The sequence below is a fragment of the Eretmochelys imbricata genome, chromosome 2 (assembly GCF_965152235.1).
Source record: "Eretmochelys imbricata isolate rEreImb1 chromosome 2, rEreImb1.hap1, whole genome shotgun sequence".
Lineage (NCBI taxonomy): Eukaryota > Metazoa > Chordata > Testudines > Cheloniidae > Eretmochelys > Eretmochelys imbricata.
The window spans coordinates 184,083,273-184,110,606 of record NC_135573.1 but is presented as its reverse complement, the minus strand read 5'-3'; positions in this window follow the sequence as shown (position 1 = coordinate 184,110,606).

The following is a 27,334-nucleotide window of genomic DNA, read 5'->3' as shown; positions in this document are numbered from 1 at the left end:
CAGGAAGCCCATGGGTGGTGGTGCTGCTTCATGTTTGGCTCATGATAGGTCAGAGTTCATATCTAAGTTAGAAAATTGAGGGAAGGGGCTGAGATATTACACCATTTTGTAGAATGTTGCAATGAGATGTTGCCGTGTTATTTCAAATTTGAAAGATCTGCCCTGTGGTATCTTTTATAAATAAGATGGTTGTGATGTGTCTTATGATACTCCCAAGGAGTTGTCTTGTTATTGTTCATTCATTTGTTGCACATTCTAACTTCCAACCCATTGAGGGCCTTGGTAAATGGCTGAGGATGAGGAACCAGAGCACAGGGGGTCCTCTCATAGTAAGTGTTTGTTTACCGAAACTAAACCATTTCCTCTTGTTTTAATGGTTTAGAAATTGCAAAGCTTTTGAGCCAGAAAAATCTATTACTTAGGCCTGTTCTACACCTAAAAGTTAGGTTGACCTAGCTACATCGCTCAGGGGATGTGAAGAATTCACACCTCTAAGAGACATGGTTATACCAACCTAACCTCCACTGTAGCTGCCCCTAGGTCAATGGAAGAATTCTTCAAAGGGGTGGATTTACTACATCAACGGAAAACCCCTTCCATTGCTGTAACAAGTGTCTACACTACAGCTCTTCAGTAGCATAGCTGCAGCATAGCAGCTGTATCTCTGTAGCACTTGTAGTGTAGACATACGTTTAGACTAACGCTTTGTCTAACCTAGCACTTTTGTTGGAAAATTTTTTGCCCGTCAGGGGTGCTTTTAAAAAGAAAAGCGCCCCCCTGAACAGTAGAGATGCAGAACAAATGCACAAGGCAGAATAATACAGAGCCTCTGGCAAAAGGAAGAACAGGTGATTCTTTGAACCCACACATCGAAAGATTATTTATCCAGGTGTTCAAATGTTTGTCTCTGACAAAGGGACGTGGACAAGGTGGTATTGGGGCATGTGGGTGGATTCTGTCGTCGGACTCGGGCAAAACTGTAGAGTTTCCTACCCACCGCAGAAGATATGCAGTTCCATCCTAGTTCCCTGTGATCAGGAGAGCTGGTGCTCGGGTTTGGTCAATATGGCTAGATGCTGAAATATGACTAAACTGTAGAGGAATTTTCTCAGTACAATGTTCAGGATGTGAATGGGTACTTCAGACTATGCAGATCCTATCCTTGAACACTATGGGAGGAAGATATTTCTGGATTGGAGATGTGAAACCTTTTCAGACTCTTGTGCCTCTCAGTGATCTAACTCACTTAGACAAATTCCAGCTGTTACATAGGTTTTTGTTCCACTGAATAGAACAAAAGGTACACATGGATTCACTCTGGCTTTTAATTGTGCATGTGCCCTTTTATAAATCTGAGCGTTTTAGCAGGACTCAGCTAGCACTGGGCATAAAGCGCTTTTCTAGAAAGACGTTAAAATACCGCCCCATGGCAGATGTAGGAGGCTTGGATGACATTAATTAGAATAATGAATGGTATGCCAAATCCTTGACACACAAAGTGCTTAGGTCTACTACCGTTCATTCATTGTTTGCCAATTCAAATCACATCCTTCCTTTTGATGATTTCACTTCACGCTGGCACACGACACATACAAACAGTCAGATCTATGCAATGTATTTTGGGCCCACTGGTTACAGGTTGTGGTGATCATTATTCAATTTCTGCAAAAGCTGCATCACTGTCTTTAAACAGGGAGTCATTGTTATTTTTAAATAAGGGGCGGTGGGCAGCAACAGCCAAGAGGCTGCATCAAGCTCAGTTTGTTTGCCACTGTACATGTAATTAACAAGTTGTAGGCTGTGCCTGAGAAACTGTAGCAGCGTGATTGTTTCCAAGTGCTGGAGTGGCAGGATTAAGAACAGTCCTTGACACCAGTGTATATAGTTAGGCAGCTCTTCATACTGAGACTTGGGGAGTCACAACCCAACATCAGAGAAATTTTCCAAGCAAGGGTTTTTATGTTTGTTAGGAACTTCTTTGGGCTGCATTCTTCTGAAGAGAGAATCCCCATCTCTCTCTCTAACACTCCAGATCCCTCTGTCCTCTTGTATTTCTCCTACTCCGTTCTGTTGTATGTCTGGTTCTTTCCCATATGCCACCACGGTCCCCTGCTGTTTTTATGGGGGCTGTCTTGACGCAGCTGTAGTGAAAGCATCAGGAATGAACAAGCCTCTGGAAATGCATGTAACCATTTAAAAAAACCCCTCCCTTAATGTTTAGGAGCAATATCTTCAAGTGACAGAGGCGATGGAGCATGTTGCTCCCAAACTAGTGCCTTTATACCTGCTTTTTAAAAAGTTATTATTTGGAGCCATATTTCTAAAAGAGCTCGGCTCCCAGTTAGGCACTCAAGTATGGGTCAGGTCATCAGAAGTACTCAGCTCTCCTGAGAATCTGGCTGCTTGTTTTGGCATCTAAATGGGAGCCAAGCTCCTTAGAAAACCTGACTCCAGTTGTGGCTGCTGAACTAATTTGAAAATTTGGCCCACTGGGTCTGAAGTATGATAGGGTTCTCTGTCTGGCTCTGCCACTAACTTCCTTTGCTACTTTGAGCAAGTCACTTATTCTCTGTCTCCCTTGCCTTCCACATCCGTAACATAGGGATGATAACAGCAACTTCATCTTGAATGGAAAATGTGGTATCTTGAATGGATCAAAAGGACTATTCATCCACAAAGAGATTAGCAGAGGATTGTACAGAATGGGCTACTGTGGTTGCAGATCTCCAGTAATGGAGATGCTGCAGAAGAAGAATAGCAATTTATGAGGCTGACCCCTTTCATGTCATCTGAGAGGTTGATCCCTTGACTTCAGTGGGATTAAGCTTTAATTGATTAACATTTAGAAAGGCCAAGATTTCTAAAAATGCTGAGTGGTTTTGGTTGCCCAAGTTGAGACATCAAAAAGAGACCTCTTTTTCTCCTTTAAGGTATCTCAGGTCAGGTACCCAAAATCACTAGTCACTTTTGAAAACCTTTGCCAACATACTTTGAGGTCATTAAATAGGAGCTAGTAAAACAGAAATGCAAAGTAATATTACTTAATTCCTCAAGCTGGCTTTGTGTGGACTCTTTTGTATTATTTCTCTACTAATGTCTGATTTAATTTACCATTAATAGAAGGACGTGAGTCCTCGACATGTAGAAATGGAAACTTGTGCATTATACTTAATAAATGAATTTCAAAACCATTATATAGCAAAATTACATGTGTAGAGCTGCATGCAGGGACACTATTGTTCAAAAGAATTATAGGAGAATAGCACTGACTGTGAGATAGGATGAAGGAGGAATCATATCGTAAACCCAAAACTCCTTGAGCGTAGTGTTTTACTTAGTTAATTCCAGCTTTGGGCTCTATGCTCTAAATGACTTGTCTTAATTAGATTCTGCTTTTAGTAATTATTTCTCCTAAATGCAGTACAGTCCTCCCTGTGTGAGGTTTTTCTTTGATGCCTAGAGGACATCTTCTGTCCTAACTTAATGTGTGCTTTAAACCTTTGAACACTGAGGATATTCATCCTCAGACCTCTATACCGAAGCACTATACAAAGTTGAGGAAGGAAGCTTCCTGCTTCTTGTCCTCCACAGAAGGAATCTGGACTCATCTTCCCTTCATAACACAAAACGTCTAAACCTCGGCAACAATTTATGAAATATGGGAATCTGACCCTCTCACCCCAGCATGCCAGTTGCTGTCTTCTCCCTACTTTTTTTCCAACTACTAGATCCTCATTGTCTTCCCCACTGCTGGCTTATATGCTGGTTCCAGTCTGATCTCCTGATATGACCATACCATCAGCAAATCGTGACACTTGCTGTACTAGCTCAGCTTTGCTGGCCAATAAGTGGAGAGTGAAGCAAAGGCTCTGGCCATTATCCATACAGGATTGTAATGGGATTATTCTTATTGCCTTGCACAGATGTGAAGTCCAGGCTTTGGCTCCTAAAGATTAAAGAGAATTGTTTCTCTAAGCTATTTTAATGGAGATGCTAGATGTTTTGCCCATCACTATTAGGTGCTGGCAGCTCATTCTGGATAGCTTGAAAGTACTACAGAATGGTAACGCTTTTTTTCATCTGATTTTTTTTTAGGGTGAATCAAATTTCAGAATTTCCATCCCATGTGAAATGTTGAAATTTCAACATTTGATTCTGTCCCACCTTGGAATGAAAAGTTGAAATTTCAAGACTTTTTGTGGATCAGGAATCCTGAAAATTTGGATTTGGAAATGTCTACATGTTTCATTTCAACATTTTCAACTGAAATGAAAATGTTTTGACCCAATACACTTCATTTCAAGTCCATTCAACTTAAAGCTACATTTTCTTAGTGTGACACATTGTTTTATGGGAGTTATAGTTCAGAACCCAGATGTCCGCATTCTCCACTGTGGGTCAGGCTCCCTGGCTGGACTGCAACTCCCATAATAAACCCAGGGTCATGTGATTCCCAAAACGTACCATGCATCAAGCTTGGTCAAAGTGGACTCTCCACATTGCACTATGGGAGATTGTTCCTCTAGAGAGTCCAGGTAATAAGAGACAATGGGGGCGATAGGGCACTACAAGTCTCAGGAGGCAATGTGATTATACAGAAATACAGTTTAATCTTTTCTTGAACTGAGTCAAATGAACCATTTTGCTTAAAAAAAAAAATCCAATTTAGGTCAAACCAACCTGAAACTAAATATTTAATTTAGCTTTTCTCACCAGAAAATCATTTTTTTTAAATCAAAATGATTTTGCAGAAACTATTTTCCATTGGAAAATAATTCTGATGGAAAATTCCTGATCAGCTCTAATAATTATATTTGGCATATTTAATTTAATACATTGAATTCACTGAATTTTTTTTCTGCTTTTAGCAGTATTAACAGTTCCAGAGAAATCCCCTGTGCTTAAAATGGAGAATAGTGACAGAACTAGTAAAAACACTGAAGTGAGAATGAACTTTAGTGAGAATGAACTTTAAGTGCACCTGCTGTACACATTGCTGTTTATCTCCAAAAGCAAAGAACAAAACACATGGTTTATTTCACATTAAGGTAAACAACAAAACAAAATGAAAATAGAAAGTGTACATGAAGGAGGGAGAGAGAAAGAACACAGTGATTCACTCTAATGTTTGCATCGGAAGTGAGACACAAAATGGCAGCTGCTCCTGCAGCAGGCAGGATGTGTCCTCGATAGTTAGAGGTGAATATAAGGAAAATATCAAGACAACTTCTCTTTTCAGTTACACAGCACATGACTCATAGTGTCTCTCAGCTTTATTTAGATAAACTGGCAAAATACCTATCTATATATATTTCTTATTATATATATCTTACTGCAGAGCCGGCACTAGGTGTAAGGAGACCAAGCAATTGCTTAGGGCCCCAAGCAGCTCAAGGAGCCCCCTATTTGCTTTTTTTTAAGTATGTGTTGTGGGGAGGAGCCCAAAAATATTCTTGCTTAGGGCCCCCAAAGGGTCAGTACCACCTCTGTCTTAATGTATATATTAGAGAGAGAAAGACTGTTCAGTGCTTAGGGTATTAGCCTGGGACTCCGAAGACTTGGATTCAATTCCGTGCACCACCACAGACTTTTTGTGTGACCCTGGGCAAGTCACTTGTTCTCTCTGTAAAGTGGGGACAATAGCTCTTCCTTGGGTCAGAAGAGGGTGTACTTTAAAGATTGTGAGGCACTCAGTTACTATGGTGATGGGGACCATATAAGTAGGCAGGCCATTCATATGGTTTTAAGTCAGGTACAATCCTGTTTTTAAATGGTTTGTCCCTTTCCTAGTACTGACATAAAACTGGACATGGTTTTGTCTGGTATCATGCACAGAGGATGCCATTTTGAAGAGCATGTGGCTCTGCCCCTGCCAGGATGACCTCATGCTCACAATGTGTGTGGGTTCTTCAAAATGGCAACCTCCGTGCAGAGTGATCTCGCACAAACCATACGTGCAAGGTCACTCTGGCAAGAGCAGTCCCACGCTATTCTGGAAATACTGGAATGTCTGCTATTTTGGGGGAGGCATTAGTGGCCAACCTACATATAAGTAGGGAAGATAGATATTATATTGAGTCGATATAGATGTGGTATAGAAAATAATTCACATTTGGGGATTGCTAGTTTGCTTCTTTTTTACTCTTAAGTTTGTTTGTTTTTTCCATTTATTGTATTCCAAAGCAATGAAAACTGGGATGAAATAGTTACTCTGGGAAGAATAGAGCAGGGTGGTCCAACTTAAACTGCTGACTGCAATTTAATTTCCTAGTAGATGGACAAGATTGTCCTTGGGTATGCTCCGGCATTTTCCAGGGTTAAATTACTTCTATGAAGTTAAAGCATAGCTGTGTGCTTGACCCTCACTTTGTACCAAAGTTAGGCTTTGGGGTAGCTGGGGCCCACCATGGGTCTAATTTATTTGTCAATAGTTAGTTGTTTACTTCATAAATTGCCAGATCTTGGGTAACTTCAAACGCTTTGATATGAAGCTCCCTATTGAGAGGTGAAACCTACAAAGGGTCAGAGGTCAGGTTCGGTTTGAAGAAGCATCCACAAATTCTGATACATATCTAAACTATCCAAACCTCTTGAATCTACAAAGTTGGGCTGGAAATATCACAAAAGGCGCTCTCTTGATATTTTAGATCTGCTTGGAAATAAAGTAAGAATAATAATAATAAAAAATCCCCTCATCTGAACATTTCATAACAAAAAAAAAAGGCGGGAGGGGAGGTTGAGGTTGGTTTGATTCTAGCACCCTGATCTTGCAAAGACTCTGCAGGACTTCAATATTATGCACTGTAAGTGGTCCCAGAATTAATCAGGAGGCTATAAGGGGAGGGGAGCTCTTTATTTGATCCAAACCTACTCCGTTACATCATTGTTAAAACATATTGTTGTTCTAACCAAATAGATTACACAGTTATTTTATAAAGATTTATTTACAGCTTCTTGCTTAAGAGTTCAGGGCAAAATATGGAAGAAGATGCTATATACAATTTACATATATATGTGAGTTGTATATTAATTAGGATCAGACCAAGTGATTTTTGCAAGAATTCAGTAACAGTCAAACAATAATCTGTATACTGGAAGAGCCTTTAGGTTCAGAGTTTCGTAATTTGTTATACTGACACCAATGACAAAATGTGGAAAGAGGCTATTTAAACAGATCAATATTTTAAATTATAGTTTTTGCTTGCTGAAAAATCAAGTCTTTTCATATTCTCAGTCTGACATGTCTGGCTGCTTCAGTTCAGTCAAGTTGCATTATACAGCATTTAGAGGAAGCACTTTAATTAAAGTTGATAGTCAAATCTCCATACCCGAAAAAAACACCAGCACTTAACTGTAATGCTATTATTCTGGGTTCAGAGTCTCTCTCCTTAATTGTTCTCTGTCTGGGAAGACAAAACCACAGAATCTTCTTTTCTCTGTTTGTACAGGCCTAAGATCTATCCCTTTTCTCAACTGACACTCACTTGACAGAAATTGCCATTTACTAAACAGAGGATTAAGAATGAGTTACTGGAAGAAGCTGACAAAACTGTTGCTTCTGTACAATTTATAGTGGCCACCACCTTGGCCAAGTCACCAGGGACTGAATCAGGGACCTCCGGAGCTAAAAGTATCAGAGGCTACCACTTGAACGGAAATGTTCCCTAGCTGGGGCTGTAACAGACTGTCACGCTCTGAGGATTCGGCACTGAGTGAGACCTGGTTTGTGAGAGTGATGGGTCGTCCTTCAGGATAGGTTGTAGATCCTTGATAATGCGTTGGAGAGGTTTTAGTTGGGGGCTGAAGGTGATGGCTACTGGCGTTCTGTTATTTTCTTTGTTAGGCCTGTCCTGTAGTAGGTGACTTCTGGGTACTCTTCTGGCTCTATCAGTCTGTTTCTTCACTTCAGCAGGTGGGTATTGTAGTTGTAAGAATGCTTGATAGAGATCTTGTAGGTGTTTGTCTCTGACTGAGGGGTTGGAGCAAATCTCTCACAAATCTTGGGAGACAGGCCAGTCCTTGCCTACAGACAGCCCCGCAACCTGAAGCAAATACTCACCAGCAACTACATACCACACAACAGAACCACTAACCCAGGAACCTATCCTTGCAACAAAGCCCGTTGCCAACTGTGCCCACATATCTATTCAGGGGACACCATCACAGGGCCTAATAACATCAGAGGCTCGTTCGCCTGCACATCCACCAATGTGATATATGCCATCATGTGCCAGCAATGCCCCTCTGCCATGTACATTGGTCAGACTGGACAGTCTCTACGTAAAAGAATAAATGGACACAAATCAGGTGTCAAGAATTATAACATTCATAAACCAGTCGGAGAACACTTCAATATCTCTGGTCACGTGATTACAGACATGAAAGTTGCGATATTACAACAGAAAAACTTCAAAACCAGACTCCAGCGAGAGACTGCTGAATTGGAATTCATTTGCAAATTGGATACAATTAACTTAGGCTTGAATAGAGACTGGGAATGGTTACGTCATTATGCAAGGTAACCTACTTCCCCTTGTTTTTTCCTACCCCCGCCTCACTGTTCCTCAGACATTCTTGTTAAACCCTGGATTTGTGCTGGAAATGGCCCACCTTGATTATCATACACAGTGTAAGGAGAGTGATCACTTTAGATAAGCTATTACCAGCAGGAGAGTGGGGTGGGAGGGAGAGAAAACCTTTTGAAGTGATAAACACCCATTTTTTCATGGTCTGTGTGTATAAAACATCCTCACTGCATTTTCCACTTTATGCATCCGATGAAGTGAGCTGTAGCTCACGAAAGCTTATGCTCAGATAAATTGGTTAGTCTCTAAGGTGCCACAAGTCCTCCTTTTCTTATTTCATATAATTAGAAACATGCATGTTGTGCTACCAACCACTAATGTTGGTAAATGAAGCCCCAATCCTGCTCACCTGTGGGACTGCTTACATGTGTAACTCTTCTGCCAGGTGGGGCCGGCAGCAACCAGGGCTGAATTCAATATCTAGGAGTTCCTTTTCAACAGTATAATCACAGAACCAGCTCGAGCCCTCACCCAATGAACTGGCAAAATTACACACCTCCCCTGGGTGACTCTGCACTTGCAAGCACAGAGTCTGAGCATAGGAAAGAAACGTTTAATGAAAGGAGGGAAGTCACCCAACATTAATTCGGGAAAATGCCACAAGCAGGATTCATAATCATAAAACTGAGCAGGACACCCACTCCAGAGTGCGTGGGGCAGTGTCTTCTGCCTCATGTTCTTGGGTTCTACACCCAAAAGTTCCTTTTCTGTGCCCCTCACCACTCACAGTGATTGTCTCTGATCAGTGAGGACCTAGGGTTCAGAGGTGCATCTGTGTCAGTTCACCTCCCATCCAGAGAAGAAGGCACCTTGCTTGCTCCGCCGTCTGAGCACTTGCTCTGGCTGGGTGCCCCGCCAGCCACTCGTTCCTCTCCACTGGCCGCTCCACCAGCCATTCGTTCTGCTTCCACTGGCTGACTGCTCACCGCTCCCGCCGGCTGACTGTCAGTTATCGTCTGCTGCCGCCTGCCTCTCTGCTGTGACCTCTGCAGGTCAGACTCTTAGTGATTGTCGGCTTAGTGATTTTCAGTTTTTAGCAGGCTGGACACAAGGACACTGTGTCCTGCCACAAGCGATTTCAGCTGTCATTTAAGCATTTAAAATAACACCCTTAGGGTGAGTCCACACCTCCTGGCTGGGACACCTTTCCCCACCCCTCTTATTTTCACAGGGGCTCTGGTATTTGAGCCCTTGGCTTAATGAGGTCCTTTCAGCTGAGGGTAACCCCCTCATTTGGGACAGGTTAAGCACAGTTCTGCTCCCCTTTATTCATACAATAAAGGCAACAACATTGATAACAACATTTCACTACCCCTGCATTCAGTATTAAAATGATTTGTAACCCAACACCAGCCAAAGTTGATCACTTTGAGCAACACCACTCTATCTGCTGGATATCTAAACAGAGTAGGTATGTTCATCTAAATACAGTTTACTCCTGAAGTCTCTCCGTCTCCCAGCTAGCTGTCAGGGGAGAGTTCATTCAGACGCTGCTTACACATGGTTAAAGCAAGTTGGACGTACCTCTTTGTGAGTTGTTGTGAGAACATGCAGGGTGGGTTTTACCGTCATGGCTATGTACAAGAACCATCAGAAATGAACCATCAGCTGATGAGTTGCACTCAGGCTTGGTTGTCCTAGATGTAGAATTTTTGTTCCAGTTATAGCTGCTATTGTAATTTGCTTTGCTTTTTCTTTACACCCTTCTTACATGCCACATTTTTAAAAAATATTTTCTTAGTTCTTTACCATACATGGTGCACTTCAATGTCTTGGAAAATATGTTTTATTTCCAATGCCAAGTTTTGCACCTGCAATCCTCTTTTGTGAGGTCTTATCCTTTTAACAATTAGTTTATGGTGGCATATGTGAATGTATGAATGTTTAGTATGCAAAGAACTAAGCAACATTACATTGTTATCCTGTGAGTACCTGAACAGTTAGTTTGAAAGCATTCTCTGTGTTCCACCTGTTCTCCTCATAACCATGGAAACAGCTATTTTCCAGCTCTTTGGTACAATGTCTTCAGTGTCAAAGGGTAACTTTCCCTTTAAATAGCTGAGTTGAAATACTCTCGTGTGGTTCTTTGTACAGAACCCTGTGAGAGGGACTCTTACTCTCATTTTGGTTTCTGCAGGTACATTTCTAGTTCTATTTGTATAAAAATAGCTTTTGTACTAAATTATGCATAAAATCCATCCAAAAATAACGCACTCATTTTTTTTAAAAAGATCCCTGCAGCCCATGCAGTATGCACATCTCTGTAATTGCAGGTGTCTGTTGCAACCCATGTATAATACCTAATGTGACAAAGTTCCTGCTTTACCTTGGTGGGTCTTGTGCTTATTGGCGGATTTGCTTGCCTTGGAGCTTCATGGCAGCCCTCGCTTGGCTGTTTTTCTGAATTCACAGTCTGGTTCGACTCCTCCTGTGTCTAACCAGGAATTGGGAGGATTTGGGGGGAACCCGGGCCCGCCCTCTACTCCGGGTTCCAGCCCAGGGCCCTGTGGAATGCAGCTGTCTAGAGTGCCTCCTGGAACAGCTGTGTGACAGCTACAACTCCCTGGGCTACTTTCCTATGGCCTCCTCCCAGCACCTTCTTTATCCTCACCATAGGACCTTCCTCCTGGTGTCTGATAATGCTTGTACTCCTCAGTCCTCCAGCAGTCCACGTTCTCCCTCTCAGCCTCTTGCTCTCAGCTCCTTACACACGCACCACAAAAAAGAAGTGAGCTCCTTTTAAAAGGTGCCCTGATTAGCCTTCCTTAATTGATTCTAGCAGCTTCTTGATTGGCTGCAGGTGTTCTAATTAGCCTGTCTTAACTATCTGCAGAAGGTTCCTGATTGTTCTGGAACCTTCCCTGTTACCTTACCCAGGGAAAAGGGACCTACTTAGCCTGGGGCTAATATATCTGCCTTCTATTACTCTTCTATAGCCATCTGGCCCGACTCTGTCACACTAATAACGTGATTTTTATGTGGAACTGTTGGCATAGAGATTTATTTTTCATTAGTTTGCTTGACTTTTTTTAAACTAAAAAAGATCTCTGTCCATTTCCCAGTGTTTCATCTTTCTGTCTTTCTCTGTAATTTGTATCTGTCTTTCTGCCTCTTTGGGTGTGATGTCTCTTTGCATTAACAGTACACCAAGGTACCATGCTAATAAATAAAAATCTGTATCAACCAGATGAATAGTTATAAAAAGAAGGAAAATCAGTGCTGAGACCAATTAGTAGTGGACTCACAGATTCATAGATATTTAGGTCAGAAGAGAACATTATGATCATCTAGTCCGACCTCCTGCACAACGCAGGCCACAGAATTTCACCTACCACTCCTGCAAAAAACCTCTCACCTATGTCTGAGCTATTGAAGTCCTCAAATTGTGATTTAAAGACTTCAAGGAGCAGAGAATCCTCCAGCAAGTGAACCATGCCCCATGCTACAGAGGAAGGCGAAAAACCTCCAGGGCCTCTTCCAATCTGCCCTGGAGGAAAATTTGTTCCCGACCCCAAATATGGTGATCAGCTAAACCCTGAGCATATGGGCAAGATTTACCAGCCAGATACTACAGAAAATTCTTTCCTGGGTAACTCAGATACCACCCCATCTAATATCCCATCACAGGCCATTGGGCCTATTTACCATGAATATTTAATTACCAAAACCATGTTATCCCATCATACCATCTCCTCCATAAACTCATTCATACTTGCCTAATAGTTTTCTGGATTATAATCTGTTGTGGCCATATCTCTGTTTAAGTACACACTCTACTCCTGATACAGATCAATAGAAATGCTGCATTATCTTTCCAGTGAAACTGAAAGGCAACAAAATTTAAAACTCATAAAATGGAATTCTTTTTATTTGATGCAAAATTAATATGCAAAAATAATTGTCAAAAAATATCAAAGCCACATACTCACTGGATAATCACAGAATCATAGAAATGTGGGGTTGGAAAGGACCTTGAGAAGTCATCAAGTCCAGCCCCCTGTGCTGTGGCAGGACCAAGTAAACCTACAACATCCCTGACAGGTGTTTCTCCAACTTGTTTTTTAAAGCTTCCAATGTTGGGGACTCCACAAGCTCCCTTAGAAGCCTATTCCAGATCTTAACGACACTTACAGTTAGAAAGTTTTTCCTAATATCTAACCTAAATCTCTCTTGCTGCAGATTACACCCATTATTACTTGGTCTACCTTCAATGGACATGGAGAATAATTGATCACTGTCCTCTTTGTAACAGCCCTTAACATATAGGAAGACTATTACCAGGTCCCCTCTCATTCGTCTTTTCTCAAGACTTAACATGCCCAGTTTTTTTAAACTTTTCCTCATAGGCCAGGTTTTCTAAACATTTCATCATTTTTGTTGCTTTCCTCTGGACTCCAATTTGTTCACATCTTTCCTAAATTGTGGTACTCTGAATTGGACACCAGCACCAAGTAGAGTTGGACACTTACCTCCTCTGCCTTACATAAAGCACTTCTATTAATGCACCCCTGAATCATATTAGCCTTTTTTGCAGTTGTATCACAGTGACAACTCATTCCGTTTGTAGTTCACTATAATCCCCAGACCCTTTTCAGCAGTACTACCACCTAGATAGTTATTCCCCATTTTGTAGGTGACCATTTGATTTTGAAAGTACTTTATACTTGTCTTTATTGAATTTCATCTAGTTAATTTCAGACCAATTCTCCAATTTGTCAAGGTCATTTTGAATTTTAAACCTGTCCTTCAAACTGCTGGTGACCCCTTCCAGCTTGGTGTCCTCAGCAAATTTTATAAGCATATTTTCTATTCTATTATCTGAGTCAGTAATGAAAATATTGAATAGTACGGGAGCCAGGACTGACCCCTGGCAGACTCCACTAGATACTCTCACCTAATCTGACAGCAAGCCATTGATCACTACTCTTTTGAGTACCGTCTTTCAACCAGTTGTGTAGCCACCTTATAGTGATTTCATGTGGACCACATTTCCCTAGTTTGCTTACAGGAGTGTCATGCAGAAATGTGTCAAAAGTCTTACTAAAATCAGGGTATATCACGTCTACTGTTCCCCTCCCCCTGCCCACCCCATTCCCCTCGGTCAGTAATTCTATCAAACAAGGAAATTAAGTTGGTTTGGCATGATTTATTCTTGACAAAACCATAATGCTATTCCTCATAACCCTATCATCCTCCAGGTGTTTACAACTTGACTATTTAATCATTTGCTCCAGAATCTTTCCAGATATTGAAGTTAGATTGACTGGTCTATAACTCCTGGGGTCATCCTTTTTCCATTTTTTTAAAGATAGAGTCTATATTTGTCCTTCTCCACTCTTCTGGGACCTCTCCCATCCTCCATGATTTCTCAAAGATAATTGCTAACAGCTCCAAAATGGCTTCAGCTAGTTCCTTAGGTACCCTAGGATGAAGTTCATTGGGCTCTGCTGACTTTAATATATCTAACTTATTTAAATATTTGTTAACCTGTTCTTTTCCTGTTTAGGCTTGCATTCCTTCCCCCTGGTTGTTAATATCAATAGTGTTGTGTGTCTGGTCACCATTAACCATTTTAGTGAAGACTGAAGCAAAACAGGCATTAAGCCTATCTTCTTGATGTCTTTAGTTGTTAGTTCTCCTTCCCTGCTAAATAGAGGATTTTGCACTTTCCTTCATCTCTCTTGTTTCTAATGTATTTAAAGAACCTTTTCTTATTGCCTTTTATGTCCCTTGCAGGTGTAACTCATGTTGTGCCTTAGCCTTTCTGATTTTGTCCCTGCATACTTGTGCTGTTGTTTTGTACTCCTCCTTAGCAATTTCACTGTGTTTCCACTTTTTGTAATATTCCTTTTCGATTTTCAGGTCACCAAGGAGCTCCTGATGAAGCCACGTTGACCTTTTACTGTTCTTTCCTGTCTTTCCTCTGCATCTGAATAGTTTGCAGTTGTGCCTTTAATGCTGAGGAACTGCCAGCTGGCCTGAACTCTGTTTTCCCTTAGATTTTCTTCTCATGGGACCTTACCTACCAGATTTCTGAGTTTGTTAAAGTCTGCTTTTTTGAAGTCTATTATCCTTATTCTGCTGCTCTCCCTCCTTCCTTCCTTTCCATAGAATCTTGAAATCATCATTTCATGATCACTGTCACCCAAATTGCCTTTCACCTTAAGATTTGATACCAATTACTCACTGTTGGTCAGAATCGAGACTAAAATGGCTCTTCCCCGGGTTACTTTCTGGAACAAAATGTTGTCCCCAATACATTCCCAAAAACTTATTGGAAATTTTGTGTTTTGCCATATTACTTTCCCAACAGACGTTTGGGTAGTCAGGTGTTTTCTATATTTCTTTTAGAAATGCCTCATTTACTTCCTCTTACTGATTTTGTGGTCCATAGTAGATCCCCACCATGACATCACACCTATTTTTAACCCTTGTATCTTTATCCAGAGACTCTCAGCTGGTCTGCCTCCTATATCCTTCTGGCCCTGAGAAAAAGCATATATATATATCCTTTATGTATAATGCAACCCCTCCTCCATTTTCCCCCCGACTGTCCTTTCTGAACAAGATATACCCCTCTATGCCACTAATTCAGTCACGTGACTTATCTCCATATGTCTCTGTGATGCCAATTATGATTTAGTTTAGCTTATGTACTAATATTTTCAGCTCTTCCTGTTTATTCCCCATACTCCTTGCATTTGTGTACAGAAATCTAAAATGTTGATCAGATTTCCCCACTGATTTCCTTCTTGTTGCTTCTTTGACCCTTCTGTAATTTTCAGTGCCCCCCTTCCAACATCTAATCCCCTGTGAAAGTCACCTTTTAAAATACTTACATGTGGACTTTTGTCACCTGCCCCCATTGAACCTAGTTTAAAGCCCTCTTCAATAAGTTGGCAAGTCAGCGTGTGAAGATGCTCTTTCCCTTCTTGGTCAGGTGGACCCCATCTCTTCCCAGCAGATCTTCTTCACAAAACAGCATCCCATGCTTAAGAAGCCAAAGCCTTCCCATCAACACCATTTGTGCAGCCATGCATTCATCTTCAGGATGATGTCCCTGCCTGGGCCATTACCCTCAACCGGAAAGATGGACAAGAACACAATATTCACCCCTGACTCCTTCACCCTAGCTCCCAGAACCCTGTAGTCAGTGCTGATTTGCTCAGGATCAGACCTGGCAGTCTCATGAGTGCCCGCATGGATGAGTAGCGTAGGGTAGCGATCAGAGGGACAGAGCTGGTTAGGCCTCAGCTGGAGTACTGTGTCCAATTTTGGGTACCAATGTATAGAAATGATGTAGAGAAACTGGAAAGGATCCAGAGGTGAGTGACAAAAATGATGAGAAGGATGGAATGCAAGCTGTGTGAACAAAGGCTGAAGGAACTGGGTATGTTTACTTTGGAAAAGAGGAGTCTCAAATGAGAGCGGTCTTCAAATGCTTGAAAGGCTGCCATAAAAAAGATGGAGAAAAGTTGTTCTCTTTTGCCACAGAGGGCAGGACAGGAGGCAGTGGGTTCAAACTACAGCATAGCACACACAGATTAAATCTCAGTAAATACTTCCTAACTGTGAGAACAGACAGACAATGGAACAGACTGCCTATCGAGGTTGTCTACGCTCTTTCACTGGAGATTTTCAAAGGAGACTGGATAGCCATCTGTCTTGGATGGTTTAGCTCCAAATCCTGCATCTTGGTGGCGGGGGGGGAGAGTTAGATGAGATGACCTTCTAACCCTATGGTTCTATGATTTTATGAGCATCAACAACTTCTCTGTAATGTCTTGGATGCGGGTATCAAGCATGCAGCACACCTCCTGGGACATCATGTCAGGTAGGCAGATGGATGCCTCCGTTGCCCTCAGAAGGGAGTCTCCAACCATCAGCACCCTAAGTCTCTTCCTCTTGGGTGCATTGGCAGTGAATTCTGAAAACATCCATAGTCACATTAGATAACTATTAAGAAGTTTTAAGGGTTTTAACCCTCATACTTCAGGGAATAAGTCAATCACCTAAAGTGATGGGGGTTAGGAAGAATTTTTCCCTGTGGCAGGTTAGGCCATAGCAATACCTTCCTCTTCAGCTTTTAATACTACCCAGTGGTGGAGGCAACATTCTGGATAGCTGGACCATTGGTCTGATCTACTACGGAAATTCTGATGTTCCTATCAGGTCGTGTTCAGAAATGAGACATTGGGCTTGCTCCTGCCCCTCTTGAAATCAGTGCCAAAATTCCCAGTCAAGAGACTATCAGAACCATTTAGTCAGCTACTGCAAGACCTAGCTGTCAGAGAAAGATTCATATTGGAACAATAATGATTTTTTGTTACTAAACAAAGCATAGTGCTTGGGAGATTCTCTTCTCTTTTATCTCTTGAAACATGGTGAAGTTCCTTAAGGTTCGTTGGGATCAACTTGAGCGTGAACATTTACAGTATTTTTGAGAGATGGCTGCCAGGAGTTTTAGGAATCTAACTCTAGATGGTGGACGGATTGCACATCTGTCCTAAATCTAGTGTGGAAGAACTACCAACCATGACTTAACATTCATCATACTTATGTAATAAGGAGAGTCCTGACCCTTGCCAGAAAGAAAGATATAAAACTCAGTGTTCAGCAGGTCTTGTTCACAGATAAGAGCCAACAGATATAGGCAAAGAGATATGTCCCCTCCATTGGGAGGGGGTTTCCTAGACCAAAGGAAGTCCACAGATAAATAGCTGGAGAAACTGAAAACAGAAAGATACCAACACTCTCAGATGCAATCTGATAAGAAAAACTAGATTATATTACACATAATTTAGACTGTGACTTCTCAGTTGCTGTTTCTGTCATTCTTTCTTTTTTTCCTTCTTCCCCACTCATCTTCTCCTTCCCCTTCCCCTCCCCCTCCCCCTTTGAGTTTTGTCATCCATTCCAAACTGAATGGTATAATAAGTTAAAAACAGGATTAGCAGAGATGGAGTGTTAGGCTGAGGTCTTGATTTTACAGAACTAAGATTCTGTAGCTGCAGAAACAGAGAGCAGAATTTGGGTCTTATAGCTACAATGTAACTTTAGAATGTGCCCTGAGTAAGGAGCAGATCAGAGAACTAATTGTGATTCTGCTTTTCTATGAGGGACAGAGTTCATTACTTCACCATTTCAGTGGTGCAGTTTACCCACTCTGCTGTGCTGCAGATCAACGCTGGTGAATTGAGAGTGGGGCAAACCAGAGCTCCTCCCACTCTGTGTCCCTCTTTACACTCTTGTTCACAACAGGGAGAATTGGACAAGTACCTTTGTTCTCCTCACCACCTCCAGAGTCACAATCTGACTAGAGCTGATCAGGGCAGCAAGGTGCATTCCTTACTCCCCTTTATCCCCATGTGCAGCTGAGTAAGGTCTGTGACAATGTAGCCCTTTGTTAGTAACATACTTAGTTCTGTCTCCCCCGTAAGGGAGATGTTCCAAAGCCAACCATTTGGCTTGCTTGGCAAGTGTGCTGCCAGAGCTAGTTTCCTAAGCACTTCACTAGAATTACTCGTGTCATAAATATAAAGGGAAGGGTAACCACCTTTCTGTGTACAGAACTATAAAAATCCCTCCTGGCCAGAGGCAAAACCCCTTCACCTGTACAGGGTTAAGAAGCTAACATAACCTCACTGGCACCTGACCAAAATGACCAATGAGGAGACCAGATACTTTCAAAGCTGGAGGCGGGTGGGGAACAAAGGGTCGGTCTGTCTGTCTGTCTGTGTGATGCTTTTGCCGAGACCAGATCAGGAATGCTCTTCAGAACTCCTGTAAAAAGTTAGTAAGCAATCTAGCTAGAAATGCGTTAGATTTTCTTTTGTTTAAATGGCTGGTAAATAAGCTGTGCTGAATGGAATGTATATTCCTGTTTTTGTGTTTTTTGTAACTTAAGGTTTTGCCTAGAGGGATTCTCTGTTTTGAATCTGATTACCCTGTAAGGGTATTTACCATCCTGATTTTTACAGAGGCAATTCTTTTACTTTTTCTTTAATTAAAATTCTTCTTTTAAGAACAATGAAAAAGCAAGCAGGTTCTTAAGATCCAAGGGTTTGGGTCTGTGTTCACCTATGCAAATTGGTGAGGATTTTTATCAAGCCTTCCCCAGGAAAGGGGGTGTAGGGCTTGGGGGGATATTTTGGGGGGAAGACGTCTCCAAGTGGGCTCTTTCCCTGTTCTTTGTTTAACACGCTTGGTGGTGGCAGCACAGGGTTCAAGGACAAGGCAAAGTTTGTACCTTGAGGAAGTTTTTAACCTAAACTGGTAAGAATAAGCTTAGGGGGTCTTTCATGCAGGTCCCCACATCTGCACCCTAGAGTTTAGAGTGGGAAAGGAACCTTGACAACTCGTTATTTAGAGGTAAGTTTATTTGAAAATATTTCCAGGCCAAAAAAAAATGCAGTGTCTGAATTCTACTATTTTTGTATTTTTTATATAAAAGTTACAAATAAAAAGTTAAAACGAAAACTTTGAGAGGATGAAAATACATACCTCAGGGCTCATGAGTCATAATACTGAGTTCCTCATTTTTTCCGTTTCGATTCCTTAGAGCAGCTGTATTGAAGTCTACAAGGGAAAATTCCCTAACACTAGCTAACTGCTGAACTGTGAGTTCTGCTGCTTTTAATCACTTTGCCATTCCCCTCCTGTGCGGTGTCTTTGTAGAAATGACCTTCTTAAGCTGAATTCACAACAGGAGCGTCTTGGCCTCCTCCAAAGCAAATCACTCACAACAGCATGAGCATCCATCAGCAATGCTTTCCAGGTGCATTTTCTCTCTGACCTCTGGATCATTCAGTCATCCTACCAACAAGTATTTCTGTATGAGAGCACATGTTCTCTCTCTCTGTCACACACACACAAGTTCTATCAATGTCAATGCATCTTAAAGAACTATAAACCAAAGTTCACATAAATGATTAATACCTTTAAACACTCAGAAACAAACTATATATGGCTAACACAATTATGCTGCCTTGAAATGGATCAATTTCCAGGGGACTGGACTAGATGACCTCTCGAGGTCCCTTCCAGATTCTATGAATTTCAGGGTGTGTATCTATGAAATCCATGCCTTCCAGTGACCAGGATGTAGGCAGTCATTCCTAGTAGTTAGAACAGAAGTCAGTAGCCAGGAATAAAAGCCTAGGGTCAAAGCTGGAGTTAGAGGCCTGGTGCCAGAACCAAGAGTCACAGCTGGAGTCAGGAGCCAGTACCTAGGATCAGAACTAGAATCAAAGGCCAAATGTAAGAGCTCACAATCAGAGCCAGGAGTCAGAGCCCAGGGGCAGAACCAGGTTGCATGAAGTGAGGCCAGGCAGGAGCAGGGTTGAGTCCAAGACAGGTACAAGGAACTATTGCAGCTATGAGCAAATGCTGTGAATAACCTGCATCCTGCTACTACTGGTCTTAAGAGCAGGTCTGCTGAGTCTACCAGCCCAGTGAGGTGGCTAAACTGGAGCCCAGCTGTGCTCGTTAGATTGTCTGGGCATTAAGCTAGCTGAGGCCCTTACTCCTGATACCAGGTAAGTCAGGGCTATGAACTCTGGAAAGTTGGGGTGCTTTTTGCAGATGCCACACCTTGACTTACTCTTTAGCACCTTATCTGACTGAATGATGAAGTTGTGACCATAGGCTCCAGGGTCTTGTCAACACTAGAATTTTTCTGACTCCCAATTCCCAACAGGCCCAGTCCCACCTATGGTGGCATCACTGAAAGCTGTAACTCAGACAGGGCTTAGGCATTTTAACCCCATGTTGTCTATTAGAAGACATTGAACTCCATTTCATTAGTGACCTTCTATAATCAGAAATTGAAGGCACATCTCCAGAGAAAAGACTATACTGCACAAGCTCAGTGAGTTGGCAGTATCAAGCCTGATACTGGATGCTAGTTTTCATAAAGTGTCATGGTGCCTAGAGTGGGGTCACACACACACACATACTGTTTTGAATTCTACTATTAAATGATAGTTCTGTCTTTTTAAATTCTGTTTTCTTCTTTCTCTCCCTTTTTTTCAAAGCTTCAATTTTCTACTGCTAATGGGGAATGGGGATTCTACTGACATAAGAGATCTTGGCCAAAATGCCTAGCAAGGGAGATAGTGTAAGCAAAGTGGAGTATGCGGCGTCATGATTGAAATTAATAAGGGTTCCATTAAAAGCAGGCAGCTCCAGTTAGAGGCCTGTGGCTAGGGTGACCAGATGTCCCAATTTTATAGGGACAGTCCAGATACTTGGGGCTTTGTCTGATATAGGCACCTATTACCTCCCACCCCGTCTCGATTTTTCACACTTGCTGTCTGGTCACCCTACCTCTGACACACGGTTAGACTGTGACTTTTAAGCCACAGCCCTGTGCACTGCTCCTTGCACACAGCAGAAGTTCAAACTTTTCTCTCCATTTAGGCTTGCTACTCCCTGGCTGGCCCCTTCTACAGGCTACTGGGAAGGGAAAGGAGAGGAACAAAGCCTTGCCCATCTGCTCCTCAGCCCCTTTTTAGCATCTTGCTCCAAAAACGGGAACAAGATTGGGCAAGCTCTGGGGAGCACAGGGATCGCTATTATGAGCAGCAACCCTGAGCTCCCCGCTGAACTTGTGCAGTACAGCAGAGGCTCCCACGCTGAGCAGCAAGGGAATGTTCTAGGGCCATTGGGCTTAAGGGAGTTTGCGTAAGAAATCACCATCTTTTTTGTGGGAAGCCTGGAGACCAGATAAATGGTTAGCTATGCTGTGGCAATTGAATGCATACCTTAATATATCCCATCACCCATCTTGAAGGGAGAGCGGGGGAAGAGAGACTCATACCATTTAACTACATGTTTACATACATTCTTGCCACCTGACGTATGAAAGCAATAGTCTGTTTTAATTGTGCAGCTGGGGGGAAAAACCTGTCTTATTTATGTATAAAGTCTTACCTTTCATCACACTTAACACTAAGCATATGCAGCTAGACTATAACATTTAAGAATAATTATGCTTGTTCCGATTATGCTGTAAATAGATGACATTAATAGTAATTTCTAAGATTCCCACTCCAAGTATTGGAATAGAACTTGAAATGACTCTAGTTCGGTAGTAAATATTATGTGCTAGCTGCTCTCTGTTGATATTACTATGGCACATTTTTTACTAGCAATGTAAATAAATAATGCATGGCAGAAGTTTTTTGGAATACACTATTAGTTAATCCAGCATAAACCTATTGCGGCAGTTTGTCTCGATTCATGCACACACCATAAAGCTATGGTCTCATAAAATCTAATAAGCTAAGTCAGAGTGGGTCTCGTCACGACTTAGATGGGAAACCCAAAGTGATGCCGGCAGTGGCAGATTCAGTAGGTGTACCGCTTGCTCAGAATTGCTGTTGAGCCACTGACCCAGGGTAACATTAGGAATTGCTGTGCTGCTGGAAAGGCTGTCTGTTCAACAAGATTTAAAACTAAGGCCCTGACAATTTGTGGTCATTACAAATCTCTTGTTGTTTTTCACAAAAGCTATGTTTTTTCCTGGCTAAACTCCAGATAGGGTAACAATATTATGCCTACCTAAACTTCCCCTTGCAGTTTGATTAGCTATAATGGGCTAGAACTTCAGCTGGAGTCCATTAAAGTCCAAGGAGCCATGCCAGTTTACACCAGCTTAGGGGCAGGCAAAGTATTATTAATAGAAATGTCCTGAGCAGTTATGTAGTATTGGTTTGTGCTGCTAAGATTGTGCCCTAGAGATGACTGAATTTCAGATCTGACCTCTGCATGTAAGAGGCCAGATTCTGGTGCTCCCCTACTGGTGCACGAACAAAAGGAGAAGGTGGGGATAGAAATGGAGCGGGGAGCCCTCCCTCTCTGGCGCTCTACCAGAGTGAACAAACTGAATCCCTCATCTTGCATTCCATCTTGAGTTCGGGGTAAAGGGACCTTTAGAAACAACAGCGGGGAGGTAAAAGGCTTGTCTGAAATCCCTACAGAACATTTAAAATAGAATTAGCAGAGATGTTTCAGCCAAGAGCGTCTCACTCGTCAGAGCCAAGGGAACTAAAACTCAGCAACTTGGAAACCATCCAGAGCTCAAAAGAAATATATATTTTAGATCAGTCATTGCTCAAGTGTGGGGCATGTGAGTTTTCGAAGGTGTGTAAATTAAGATGGGTTGTCCTTTAGCATCACCCGGCAGGATTGCTTGGGGACATGATGGGCTTCATTTTTCTTGAAGAGGGCTCAGCTTTCCAAAATCTGGAAGCCATTGTTTTAAACTGTGGCTTCTTAGGGCTACCTCCTTTCCCTTCGATCTCTCCCTCACTCTTTAGAGAAAAATATATATGCTGGTGGCTAGAAAATGAAATTTTCTGAATATTAAATTCTGACTCTCACTTTCTCTGTTGCCTATGACAGATTGTTGCAGTGGCTCAAAGCAAGAAATTATAACTTTAACTCTCCTTCTAATTAGGCAACAGTACCAGGGCACTTATTAATACCATCTCTTCAGGGTAGCTGCAGATTGATATGCACTAGTAATTGGCTGTCAGGTCTTCATTTTAATTGGAGGCAGAAGGTGGTCTATCTTATTGTCATTTTCTTTACTTCCTACAGTCTTGTTATACCTATAATGGAGATTTAGAAATGTCAATTCACTTTCTAGATATCCACTTGAACATTTATAGTACTGCTGAGTTACAAGGTGAATCATATTTGAGTGAAAACCAGTATTTTTGAAATTTTTCATTTTGGTCCCATTTTTCATTTAAAAATTTTTTGATTAAAAAAAATCAAGCAGCTCTATTTACTACAGACTACAACTTTTAGCCAACTTTATAACCAGCTACTGGCATGGTTGGTGCTAAACTTCGTTTGTGTCTACATGCCACATGTTCACGGCCATAGGTACTCTGAAGCAAGATGGCCTTCAATTTTTTTGCCAGGGTCCCTCGATTCTTTGATAGACTGGTGATCATTCTGTAGTTGCTTCAGATAAACTGCATTTTATTGAATTAAACATGAAAAAAATCAGTGCAGTAGTCTGAGATCTGCTTATTTTGATACTAAGTTAACTATGTTTTACTCTGACACTTATTTTGTGACATATCACTTGACAGCACATACCTGCATTGTTGGAGTTGTTGGGGGCAAGCTGAAGATATTGGCAATGGAGCTAGTTGGACAACTTCTTCTCCCATGGAAAATTTTGATGGAAATGAACAAAAAAACCTTTTTATTAATTGACATTTCCATGGATAATTTTTACTTTCTGGAAAAAATTGAAAACCAAAATGTTTTAGCTGAAATTTGATAAATTTTGGCTGAAAACTTGATTTGGAAATACCACTATGGTGCCTCATGCTACCATTCTTATTCTTTGCTGTGGGACAGGCTCCTTGGCCAGACTATGGGTATGTCAGTGCTACAAAATTATGTTGACCTAAGTTACATCAACGTACAGCCACTGCAGTAATTAAATTGCTTTTGCATATCCACGCTACGCTCCTTGTGTCGGCGGTGCATGCCCTCACCAGGAGTGCTTGCACCGATTTAACTATCAATGTGGGGCATTGTGGGATGACTTTTGAAAGGCAGCAACAGTCGATGTAAGCAACACACTGTCTACATTAACTCTACATTGAATTAAGTATGTCGACCTAAGCGCTACACCTCTCATGGAAGTGGCATTATTAAGTCAGCGTAGTGGGTGACTTACATCATCAGGAGCAACGTTTAGTGTAGATGCTTATAGAGTTAGGTCAACATAAGCTGTCTTGCATTGACCTAACTCTGTAGTGTAGACCAGGGCTAAATCCCTCATTATGCATCATGCTTTCCCCATTTACTGAGCTATTGCAATGCGGCATGGGAGTCCCTGGCTGTGTGGCATTATGGGAGATGGCATTCATCTGGGGAACCTGGCCCAACTCCCATGAAACACAGCAATGGCTTTTCCTAACCAATTTTTTTCAGCATTTGGCTGAAAAACAGTAACACTTCAGTTTTGGGTATTCAGTTCTTTGATTAAAAAGTTAATTTAGATGGAAAGTCAATTTTCCACACAAAGCAGACACACCACGAAAAAAATTATTTTGTCAAAAGCATGGTTTTTTGGTCAACCAGTTTTCAACCAGTATTAACTGGCTGCAGTGTACAGGACTTTTGGCACCCGGGAAGCAACATTGGATTGTGAGAGATGCACACTGTGAGACAAACCCACAGCCAAACCAGCGCTGCTCACTCAGCTGTCCTTCCAACAGACCTGAAGCGAGTCACCATTCCGGCATGCATCAATAACCCGGCTGCACTGCCTTACCCTTCCAATAGAGCCTGCAGTGACTCAGCCCTCAGGCATGCAGCAGTAGCCTATCCCTAAGCCAGGTCTGGATCAGATGACCTCTCAGCCTCAGGTATTTCTCCAAACCCGTCAGAGCTGCAGATCAGTCTGTGAAACGGCACTACCTGACCAGGAACCCTTTTGCTGCCTTGCAGTGTATCAGACTCTTGAGACTCTCAGCCTGCTCTTGATCTGAAAAGACTGACTAGGATCACATGCTGCTGATAGCAATAGTGGGAGAAAAAATGAAAGTTCAGATTGTTTCATGGAAAAAAAATGGAAATAGAAAAGGAGTGCATGGCATGACTTTCATATTCAGACACAGGATGTGTAATGTTACTTGCTGATGTGGAACAAAATGAAAGTATGGTTTGGATTAGAATAGCTGTAAGAGGCATGTCACTTTTTATTGAATGCATAAAATGTATGGTAGCTCCTATACCAATTAAGGCGAAACTCAATACTGAATCACCTGTTACTAGAGAAATTGATTTTCCAGAAGTGGGTCATGTTTTTCTTGCTCCTGAATTTATCCTAATCATATTCTCCGAAGTTGCTATGGTCCCAACTGTCAATTATTTCATAGATTAAGGTTTACCAATTTAGCAAACTATGTGGGGAACATCAGATCATAGCTCTGAGAAAAATATTATCAGTTTGCTAGAGAGGAGACTGCAGACAGAGAACTTCACCACCAGTGACCTTAAACAGAATAAAAAATCCATTGCTAGCATATATAAATATTTTAATCTGCCTTTTAAAAAGTAATAATTAATTTTTTGTGGCATACAGGAAAAAATACAACTTGGGGTGTGTTACTTTACAAATGCTGAACTCCTTCCAGAATTTACCCTGCTTATTGCTCCCTTTGGGGAATGTGAAAGAGAGGGACCCCAGAAACAGATAAAATGTTGTTCCAAGGAACAATTTTTCAGTTGCGTTTGATTCACCTCTTCAGTACAGCAAGAATGCCTGAACCCACTAAGAAGACTATTGTTAGCCATTTAATTCAATCCCCACCCTTAAAGACAAAATATAGAAATATTAGATTATGTATACCATCCCTTCCCAATTAAGTAACAGTCCTCTCTCCATATTTGTAGCTATCTATTAAGGGGAGAGACTAAAAGCAGATTCCGATTGCTTGAGGTGGCTAAATTAATTATATAAATCCCACATCTATTGTCTTTTCTGTATTATCAGCATATCATCTAATTCTAAACACTTCTGAATCTTTAAGGTTCCTTACAATTATCTCACTGAACTGTGGATTGACTACTCATTCCGGTCGGTCATCACACTAGCATAAGGAGACGTTCCCTCAGGATTCCCACTCAAATATTTGTCACCCAAAGGACTCAACCAAGATGCAATTGAGCTGTCTCTTCCCATTTGCCTGTAAAAGTCAACCCAGTGCAAGATGATTAATCTCAGAATCCTGGCCCACCTACTTCTTCCTGGCCAAGTCCAGTCACGTGTTGCTCCCCTTAAAATGTCTTTGCTGATTATGTCTTCTTCTTAGACAATGCCAGTCTGGTTCCATCTTCCCTCTTGATATTTCCAGGTCTGGTCTAGCTCCTCTGGGCAACTCTAGTTTTAAGTTTGGTTCCCCATTCCAGAAGCTGTTTCACCATCATGTTAAGCAAAAGACACCACCATTCCACTTTCTAGTGAGAACACTTAAAGAAGGTCTGGCTGAAGGATTCCATTTTCTTGCAACCCTTTATAAAATATGGTGACTAATTTGGGTAACATCAAAACCTCACCAGACACTACAAGGCAGATTAAACAGAAGTAACCCATTCCAAGCTTGTAACAATTTTGCCCCTTTTGTCTTTAATTGTCTGTAACCATTGTAACATATGACTGGCCATTAAACAAATAATACAGAACAATAAATGTTGGAGCACAAATGGCCATAAATCTATTAATAACTTTTTGTTCTTTAAATTATGATCAGATTAAGTTTGGGGTTGGGGAGCAAAACTGCCAACCCTGAGTTGTTAAGAGTTAAAAAAGATGAGCTGCAGGACTTCAGGGCACTTATTTACATACCTAAGTACAAATATTTTTAGGCAGCTAAATTAGAAAATTTTGGCTTAGAACATCTCACACTAGACTAGAGGAGGGATTTTCAGCAGTACTCATGTAAACCACACACCTTCTGGGTGTGGTGTTCTGTCCCATCTAGTAGCACTGAGACCACGAAGAGAGAGAGAGATTAATAAGTTTGCTCTACAGCCTTAGCTAACAGTCAGTTGGTTTTTAGCTCATGAGGTAGAGGCTCATGCACTAAGCTCCAGAGGTCCCTGGTTCAATACCGGGATCTGTCGGCTTTACACTCAGCTTTGGTCTAACTCTGTTCCTTTTCAGGTCAATGGCAGTTTTGCCATTGGTTTCAATGGAAACAGAATTAAGGCTC